We start from the raw sequence: 10232 nt of genomic DNA, 5'->3' as shown, positions 1-10232 counted from the left end.
GCAGTTATCCAGTTTGATAGTGTAGCGGTAAATTCATGATCATCAAGCTATGAATAAGCTAGACATCAAATAACAAGAGTCGCCACCGCGCTTTTCTTGTTTCCAAGGGAAAAGGGAAAAGTAGGAACAAAACCCAAAAGTAACAAGTTTTCAAATCAAAACTAATAAAATGCCAGAGATTACAGGTAAGGGGATTGGTTACACAGAGGGAAGGTGTTAGCACCCAAAGTGTCCTAGGTACTCCTAGGGAACCCTTTTTTTTGTGCATATGTATTTTATACAAAATGATGTTTACAAACAAATAGAATGGGGGGATGAGAAAAGAATTCATTAATTATATTTTTCTGTTTGACAAGACCTTCGGACTTGTGCCTACTGTAGCACCTCAAATTTGCACCTATCATTGTACATACACTTTCATATTAGGTCATAGCATATCATGGTCCATTTGCATAGCATTGCATTGTCCCAGTTGCCTCAAGTGCAAGCAAATCAAGAAATTAGGTCAAACTGATCAGGAGATCAGTCAACCAAGCAAGCAAGGTTGTTTCTCAAGGAGCCAAGGCCCTAGGGTTTGTCCAACAAGTTCACATGACTTGGGGGTCCATTTGAAGTGTTTAAGTCAAGGGTTGGATGTTCAGAAGCCATCAGTTCATGCACAGACAGTCAGAAACCCTAGAAGGTCAAAGTTGGTCAACTGTGGATTTAATCAGTGGTTTTGATGGATGGATTTGGTTTGAGAGAGCTTATTCATGTCCCAATAGGCCTCATATATCATGGCAATCAATATCATTGAAGAATTTGAAGCCAATCAGAAAATTCCCAAGATAGAAACTGGACCTGTAATTTTAACTGCCAAAAATGGAAACTTCTTGATCCTCAACTTACATCATGATACAAGCTTCAAATGAATTTTTGCCCAACATGAAAGTTGAAGATCTTGTTCTCCCATTTCAAAAAGTCCAAGAAATCCCAAATCCCATGAATGGTTTGCAAGATATGATCATTTCACTTTCACTTTTTTTTTCAACTTCAACAAGCCATATCTCATGAACCAAAAGGCCAAATTTAGTGGGGTTTTTTCCTACAAACCACATTTCATCTCCTCTTTCCAAAATATAAATTTCATACACCAAACCTTGCCAATCAAAATGGCATTTTTTGACTTGTCTCATTTAAAATTCAAGTGGACCAAAGGTTGACTTTTTGAATTAATTGTTTTCAGCACATTTGGCCATTTGGAATTGATTTATAATGTCATTTGAGACTTGCCAAGGCCCAAAATTCGTGCACATGCTATCATATACCACCATTTTGGCCAAGAGTGCAAAATTAGCAAATGGATTAAAATGAGCAAAACAAGTTTAGCATTCAATTAGCATTGCTTAAACAGCAAATATAATGTGCATTTTCTGTCAAAAAACAAACCCTAGAGGCAGCTGCAAACAGATAGAAATTCTCTCTTCTCTCAAATCACCATTTTGATATCTTTGCTCTTTTTGCTCAAAACCTTCAAAGAACTCGAACCACTTTTGCTTCCTTCATCACTTGGCAAACATTTGAAGGCATTTTGAAGCAGCAAACACTACCTGGAACCAAAGAGCAAGTTCTGTTTTCCTCAGGTATCCATCCATGGCAGAACTGTGTTTGAATCACCTCATGCTTTGCTGAGCTAGGATCCTTCACCATTCAACTTATGGAAGCATAATCCTCACCTATTTCGAGCATTGGCAAGCAAATAGCATCAGAATCTTCACTGAACTTCATTTTTGGTAAATTTTCGATTCACTTATTTTGCCAAGCCATGCCATGTTTAGTATAGATCCTAGCATGCTGATCATCATGCACTTTGTCTCGTGTGAAATGGTCAAGTGGTTTGTAAGAAATCTGAAAATTAAAATTGATGTTCATATGCACTTCTGCTCGATTCTCTTTCAATAGTGTGTTTCCATGAAAAATGATGATGGATATGTCTTTATCATGCTTGAATGAACCTATATGTATGCTATTTATCCATTTCTGGAAAATTTTGTTCATAAGCAAGTTTTGATGCTCAGATTTCTTTTGCTCGATTCGGAGTATATATGTTGTTTTGATGAAATTTGCTACTGGATTGTTGCTTGCCATGACATACTGAACATTTCTGTACATTCAATTTTGGTTTCTGGGATTTTTGTGAAAATTCGATTTGGAAGGGATGATGTTCATGATGCTGTGTGATAAACCCTAATGTTCATAAGCCTTGCCAGCTGTTTTCGTCTTATTCGTCTGCATGCCACTGTGGCTTCATGCACCAATTAAAACATTTCATTTCAGCAAGCAAAACGCAGCCGTTTGAGTTAGTGAGGGCCTTATTTACAACAATGCCATTCGGACCATTTTATTCCATAATTAATTCATTTTATTTTAATAAACATTTCATTTGATCATCAATTTTTGCAAAAATCATATCTTCTTCATTTCAATTCCAATTTTCATGGGGTTTTTTGCATCATGTCCTGTTTGATGTCTAGTTTTTTGTCATGATTTTTAATGAATTTTCTGATCATTGGTTGTTAAATGGCCTTAGGGTTTGTATCATGTGACCAAAATTGTACCTCTTGCCATTTCTCTTGTGAAATAATCATGTTGCATTCATTTGATTTGAAAATTTTTGTGGTTATTCTACACTCATCCATGCTTATTTTGATGTAAATATCATGATTTTATCATATGTGGATTGAGAGCTTTGAATTTTTGAAGTAAGGTGTGACAACTTGTGTCACACCATGAATGTGCCATTTGCTGATTTTTGTTTACATGCTCCATGACCTCCAAATGATCCAAATTTTTGCATGAGCCTTCTCTCATATGTCTAGTTTATGTGTGAATTTTCTGGGATTTAATTGAGCTATTTTCCATTTGTTTGAGATTTTCCTTTCCTGCCTAGTCAATTGTTGACTTTGTGTGACACATCTGGCCATTTCATTTGGGAAATTCTCATGCCTTATTGTATGATCATGAAATTTTGCATGTGCATACTAGACATCTTGAGCTTTGCATTGATGTTGATCCCATTCATTTCTCATCTGTTTTCATTTAGTTATGATTTTTTGAAGTTGACCCATGATTGTTTGACTTCTTTGTGCATGCTTGAATTTGCTTTGACTTTATGATTTTCATTGACTGCCTTCCACTTGTCCAAATGCAATGAAATTTGACATGCTTACCATGCTAGATGTTAGGATTGAGTATGATTTATTTGATGATTTTTGAAATTGTTTGAGTTGACTTTTGATGCAAGTCATTCTGTTGACTTCCTTGTGCTTTCATTTGCTATACCTTGCCTTCTTTGGTTTGTGAAATGATGATGATGCATGATATGAATATGAATCCAATTGTGCTTGCTTCTCAAATGTTTGAACTTGACTTTGGTTGACTATTGTTTGCTGTTTTGACTTTCTCTTTTGTTTTTGACCCTAGGCTTGTCCTAGTGGTCTTTTGGACTTATGATTGAGTTTATGTTTCAGGTTAAGCAACAATGCCTCAAAGAAACCATTGCCAATTTGATTGAGCTTGATCATATATCATGTGCTAACCTTTGTTTTGTAGGTGTGACTCATGTGACTCGAGTCTTGTGCTTTTCACATTGGTCCCTCTGATTTAACTGTTTGATTCATTTCCTTTTGATTTAAACTGTTGAACTGTTTACTGATTAGTTTGACTTTTTCAGGTACCCTTAGTTGCTTAAGTTCTTTGAACTTGCTTTGCTTTGCTATTTAGCAACTTGCTTGAGGTATAATTCCTTTTTCTTCATGTAGTCTGGAGACCCGGCCTGTTATTTGGCCGGGCAAACTGTCTGAAGTCCTCCTTAAGAGGCAATGCTTGTGTATGTTTAAATTGTCCTTGTATAGAGTCAAAGACCTTCTAAGTGAAGAGGCAATTGGCAGAACCAAGGGATAAGCAACCTATCCCCTGCTATTCAGTGTGTCGTCTGTTTTGCTCACACTACTGTGTTGATGCATTTCAGATAAAAACCCAAGATCTTGTGCAATTGCACAGTTGAGTCAGTATCAAATGTGTAGAAGGGTTCCCACTTTCTGAACCCACACATTCTTGTCAAATGCTCTCCCAGGCCAGGGATAGAAGCAATGAGGCACACCCCTCATCTCCTTTTCGTCTGCTTCACCTTAGCCCCTCAATGGCAAGGTTAAGAGCACCATCACCCATTTCCAGAGGTTTGTTTGTTGAGGTTGATGTGACCCCTCGACTAAAACCTAACCCATGCTTGAGCCCCCCTTGTTGGTGTGTTTACTTTATGCTGTATGTGTTTGTGTGTGCTTATGTGGTGTGATGGTATCCCCTAGGTTGTTAGACTCCGCGTAGTCTCGTTTGCATGTCAATTAAGGTAGCACGGTTCCTTCGTATAGGACTTCCTTTCTTGCTTGTTGCTTCTTTAAAACACAAACAAACACCATCCCCTCTTAAGGATACGTTCACTCCTTCTACTACAGATGAGTAAGTCTCCAAAGGTCGAGCATCAGGTAGATTGTGCAGTGACGAGGTCCACTTAAAAAACACAAACCAACAGTAATTGTTTTGCCGAACTACGACAACTCTGATTCTCATGTTCAGATGAGATACGTAGGCACGAGATGCGATGTCTTGTCGAGTTTGACTAACCACTAACACTAACTCTTTTCTCTCACCCCTGTGTGATTGAGACCTCCCCTTTCTCTTGCCCTTGTTGCAATCGAGACCCTTGCTTCCTGTGCAAGTTTGGTTTTTGTATGGCTTGTTTCCTGTGCAAGTCGTGATTAGGATAGGTTGGCCCTTGTGCCAGTTAGCTAGAAACCTTGACTTAGGGTTGACTTTGCATGACAACATCTAGGCTCGAGTCGTAGTCTCCCTAGTGTTGTGTCTCCCTCTGTTATCTGGTTAGGCTAGTCCTTTTTCCCTGCATAGGGGAACTACGTCGCCCTGATCCTCATACCAGATGAAGTATGTAGGCAGGAGATTGAGCTGATCTCTCCGGGCCCCTTTTTTCTTTTGTGTGCGTTGTTTGACAATTGCTAGGCTCGAGTGCCTGACTCCTTAGCAATTTGTTGTCTGTTTGTTTGAGTGTGTGCTTGACAGTTATAGGCTCGAGTCCCCGACTCCCTATTAACTTGTTGTGTTGTTGTGTGCTTGGAAGCCGATGTAAGTCCATCGAGTGGCATTTGGGTTCCAATGTGTGTGTGTTTTGGTTCGGATGCTGATGTAAGCCCAGTGATTGGCATTCAGGCTCCACGTTTGCCTTTGCCTGTGTTTGTTTGCGTGCGTGTCAGCCGAGCTACGAATGCTCTAATTCTTCTCTCGTCCGAGAAGATACGTATGCATAGGATGCGACATCCTAGCGAGCATGTGTCGTTTCCCCAGTCCGAACTACTTCGACTCTGATGTCTATGCCTGATAGACTAAGTAGGCCCAGGATGCGACATCCTACCGAGTCAGTTTCAGTCAGTCTCTTTTGTTTCTTTCAGCCAGTGTGTGTGTGTTTGAGCAGTGTTTAGCAACCAATTTTCCTTCCTTTTGTGCGTGGATCCCGTAGAGTACTACGGATGCGTAGGGGTGCTAATACCTTCCCTTCGCATAACCGACTCCCGAACCCATCCTCTTTGGTCGCGAGACCATGTCCTTTCCTAGGTTTACTTCGAGCGTTTCCTTTCCCTCTTTTGGGATAAATAACGCACGGTGGCGGCTCTGTTGTTTCTTTCTTTTCCCGCCGGTTTTTCGCGTAATGCGACACCTACGTACCAACATAAAATGAGGGATCAAAACCTTGTAGTTCGTGATATAAATTTCAACGTGGGTGCATTTATTTTAATCAAAAATTAAGTTTAAAAGGCACAAAGGCCTAAAAGATGGTTTGAATGGGTTAGTTCATTTTGGATTTTTGAAAGTTTTAAGTCAAGTATAGTTAAGTTTATTTACATGTTTAATTTAAGAAAAGGAGTTTGAAAATGCAATGGCATAAGGCCAAAGTTTCTAGTTTGCAAAATGGTCTAAGTTTAGAAAATAACAAGTTCAAGCAAAGAAGTTTCATAAAGGAGGGAGAGATTTTGAAATTAAAGAAGTAGGGAGGAGATAAAGAGACTAATCCTATGCATAAAATTAAAAGTTAAGAGTTGAAAAGATCTGACCGATGGGTAGCAATCCAATAGACAAGAATGTTTTATAGAAATCCCAAATTCCCTTAGATATTAGAATAAAGCAACACACAATGCATACAATATTAATCTTGAAGAGCAAGGCATCAAATAAAGATTGCCACATCCAAGCTTTAGCCACTCCATGATGTCCTTTCAAATTTCCTCATGTAACATATGAATTCCACAAGTCACAGGTTCAAAATAACATCTACACAATGATCATGTTGCAGATGAACTCAGATGGATCTTCAATGATGTATCAAATGAAGTTTCAAATTGCAAGCACATGGTTACATGATAGTTGGCATTGGCCAAGTCCTTTAGCATAGAAATTCTGCCTAGATTCTAAGTCCAATTGTTCAAGATCAAGCCAACAGTCCACACAAAAGTTTTTTAGGGTTTTTTGTTGTTATTATGTACATTAATGGTCAAAGTGAAAATGGAATTAAATGAAGAGAACTTAAAAAATTAAAGTGCATTAAAATAAAGGATTTGAAATTAAATGTTAGTTGTTAATAAGTTAGCAGTTAGTATTGTTTTTCTTTTTCTTTTTAAGTCATTCTTTGGAGAACACTCAACCCACTTATCACAAGCATGGATCCTTGAACCAAGACATCTTCCAAAGGAAGGAAAAAGGCCAAGTTTCCACACAATACCATGAAAGAGAGGAGACTTATAATCTCACTAACTAGAATGATATGCCTTTTTGTGTCAAAAATTTAGCGCTATTTTAAGCAATCATAATTGGACTTATGTAGAAGTCACAACTATTTGAGATCGGGCAATAAAACTTTGGTGTTAATGCATGTTAGAGACATAGTATAATGGACTATGCTCATGAAACATATCACACACAAAAAGAATATGCAAAAGAGGTGGCCTAATCATCCATACTTATGTTGATTTTTCAATCAACTAGCCTTAGAACTTTGAGATATCATAAGCCAAATTAAATGAATGTATAAAGAAGGAGAATTAGATGAAGAGGGAGAGGAATGGATCAAAACACAAATTGATCAAAGGAGGACTTTTACCAAATTAATATCATTCATTCATTTTGGGAGATGGAATGTACATTCCACAATCCCCTAAATCCAATGATATTAACCTAGCAAAGTCAAATCAACCTTGACCAAGGCCCAAAACACAAGTCAAACTTACATAAACCATCAGAAAAGGTCAACACAATTATTTGGCATTTATTCAATTTAAAAAAACTAAAATAATGCATTTAAATTAAATATGGTTTGTCAAATTCCTAAAATCTCATCAAAATACCAAAGAAATGATTTATCATAGGTCAAACAAGGTCAAAGGACCTTGGAGAAGAATTTTTAGAATTTTTAAAGACTTAAAAGTATTTTTAAACAATTAAAAATAATCACAAAATCAATTAAGTCATGAAAAATAATAATAATGATCCAAAAACTAATTTTAATTCAAAATATGGAAGAGGAACTTATTTAAATTTTTTTGGTGAAACTCTCAGATTTTTTGGATCAATATTAAAATTAATATGAATTAATGAAAATCAAATGAATTAAAACAAAAAATAAAAAAAATCAAAAAAACGTGAGCCACTTGATCTCCCTCATTAATTGAGGTAGCAGATCAAGTGGACACAAACGTGCGTTCCATGATGGAACCTAGTCAGCGTGCCACACGCATGGTAATGAAAACCAACGCCTAAGATTAAAACAAATTGAATGGATCCTGTGGGTGGGAGACGTGCCAACACACCGCCGGAGCCAGAGCTCCGGTCTTCTTCTCCGGTGGACCTCACCGGACTGGTCCACCCTCAACCATCACCAAAATAAAAAAGGAAGACATGATCTGAAAGAAAAAATGGCGTAGAGCATGAATCTGACCTCAATTTTAACTAACTCCAAATATATAAAAAGATATGAGGAGTTGAATTTTGAGGTGTGTCAACTGAGTTGCTTCGATTTAACCTCAAAGGAACTCAATCTTCTTGCCTACATTGGAAGGACTTCAGGCAACCAAAGATCCAAGAGAATTGATGAGAATTGAGTGAGAATAGAAGAGAAGAAGTTTTCTAAAATTTACCTTCAATGCTGTGCAGAAATGGATCTTGCTTGCTTCAACCTTGATCTAATGACACTTGAGAAGCTTGCAGGAGAGGTTTGGCAATTGTACAAATCTTTGGATCCTGGAGTTTTTGAATCTCCAAACAGTGAGATTCAAACTCAATTTTCAAGTTGAAAATTATCAGGTTTTCCTTTGAAATGCGAGGGTTTCAATTGGGGGGCAAAGCTGGCGCGCAAGGTGTGTTTGAATTGAGCTCCAAGGGCCTGTATTTATAGCAATTGGGACTGATATTTGCACACATGAAAAATTGCTAAATTTGGACATTTCATGGACCAACTTGCATGGGCATGTACAGGCCCATGAAGCAATCCAATTTGATCCACTTTCATCTATTCTGAAGTTCAAATGAGGCTTGGATGTCAAGGCAATGTGAAATGTGATTTTTGGCATTTGATTTCTTCCAATCATGCAGACCTGTTAAAGCCATGCACAGACCTAGCAAACTTTGTCCAAAATGCATAAACTTGGGTTCTTTGGAAATCTTAGATCAAGGGGAACAACTTTTATGTACAACACTTTTTCATTTTGATCTTGGATCATGGTGAATTTTGAGGTGGAAGTTTGGAAATTTCAACATGTTGAAATTTTTTCTAAGTGTCAAGTCATATATCTCAATATTCCACCTTGCTTAACATTTCATTTGAGCTTCAAATGAGAAATGTGTCTTCATCAAAATTGTATCTCTTTCAAATACCTTCAAAATGGTCACCAATTTCATGTGATTTGGATTTAGGATGATAGAGTTATGCATTTTTGAAGTTTGGAAAAATCACTTGTTCAATGGTATAGGTCAAAAATGACCTATAATGTATCCTTATATCACATGCTCATAAAAGTTGAATTAGCTCTCACTCCAAACATCAAAGTTGAAGTAGACATCTTGAATTTGATTGTACAACATGGAAATCGTTTATCTCATAAAAATTGAGTAAGTTATGTCCTTGGGAAGTTGACTTTCAAATTAGGGTTTAAACAAAATGACCTATAATGTTTCAACATAGAAAAATGATTTTACAAGCAAAACTAGCCCTAGGTATAAACATGAAAGTTGTTTGGAATGTCATTTAGAGTAACTTTTCTCTTGTAATCATCTTCATATGGTGAAAATTGTAGGATATAGGGTCTAGGGAGACCCAGTTTTGATCAGATGAATTCATCTGGCCAACCACCATTAACCAACTTGCTAACCTTCAATTCTCTTGACTTTCTAGGCTCATGGTAGATCATATATGCATAATATGATGGATTTTTAAGTGTCCCTTGAGAAATTTGATTAATTGGTGAGATAGTTTGTTGGAGAAGTGACTTAAGATACCTAGTCAAACTAGGATTTACAAGGCAAATCACCTCCAAGCTCTTGAAGAATACTTGATCAATATGGCATGTAGAGATAATTGGGACTCATATATGATGCTTAAAACCATTTGTGGATCAATCTTTGATTGTGCTTTTAGCCATGAGGGTCTTAAACCCTAGATGTGAACTTGATGAATTTTGATGATCATGCTTTACCTACAAAAGAGTTAGGCAAATACAAAGACATATTTTTGGTATTTTGGTTAGTGAAATGATAAAATACAAGTATGATACAATCACATGATGCTTGGTGATCTCTCCCAAAACAAACCCAATGGAAGAGGGGTAAGGAGGATGCCAAGGTATGATCCCAATGCTAATGCATATGATGAGATTGCATGAGGGATCTTAGGGTCAAAATTGGGGTGTTACAGCTGCCCCTATTTAAGGACATTCTAACTGAGGAGGTGAAGGTTAAAATCGTTGCATCGAATCAGTAGAATAGGCTTAAATAACAACATATAGAAGCAAATTTTGGTCCCTAAGAGACCTCATGATGCATATGATATGAATGTAAAAAGCAAATTCTCTGTGGGGAAATATTGCCACAAAGGAAAAGAAATCAGAGAGACCGAAGATCCGCAGGAGTATAATGCA

This window comes from Lathyrus oleraceus, chromosome 6 (genome assembly GCF_024323335.1).
Source record: "Lathyrus oleraceus cultivar Zhongwan6 chromosome 6, CAAS_Psat_ZW6_1.0, whole genome shotgun sequence".
NCBI lineage: Eukaryota > Viridiplantae > Streptophyta > Magnoliopsida > Fabales > Fabaceae > Lathyrus > Lathyrus oleraceus.
The sequence above is the reverse complement of the archived record's forward strand: the minus strand, read 5'-3'. Positions refer to the sequence as shown.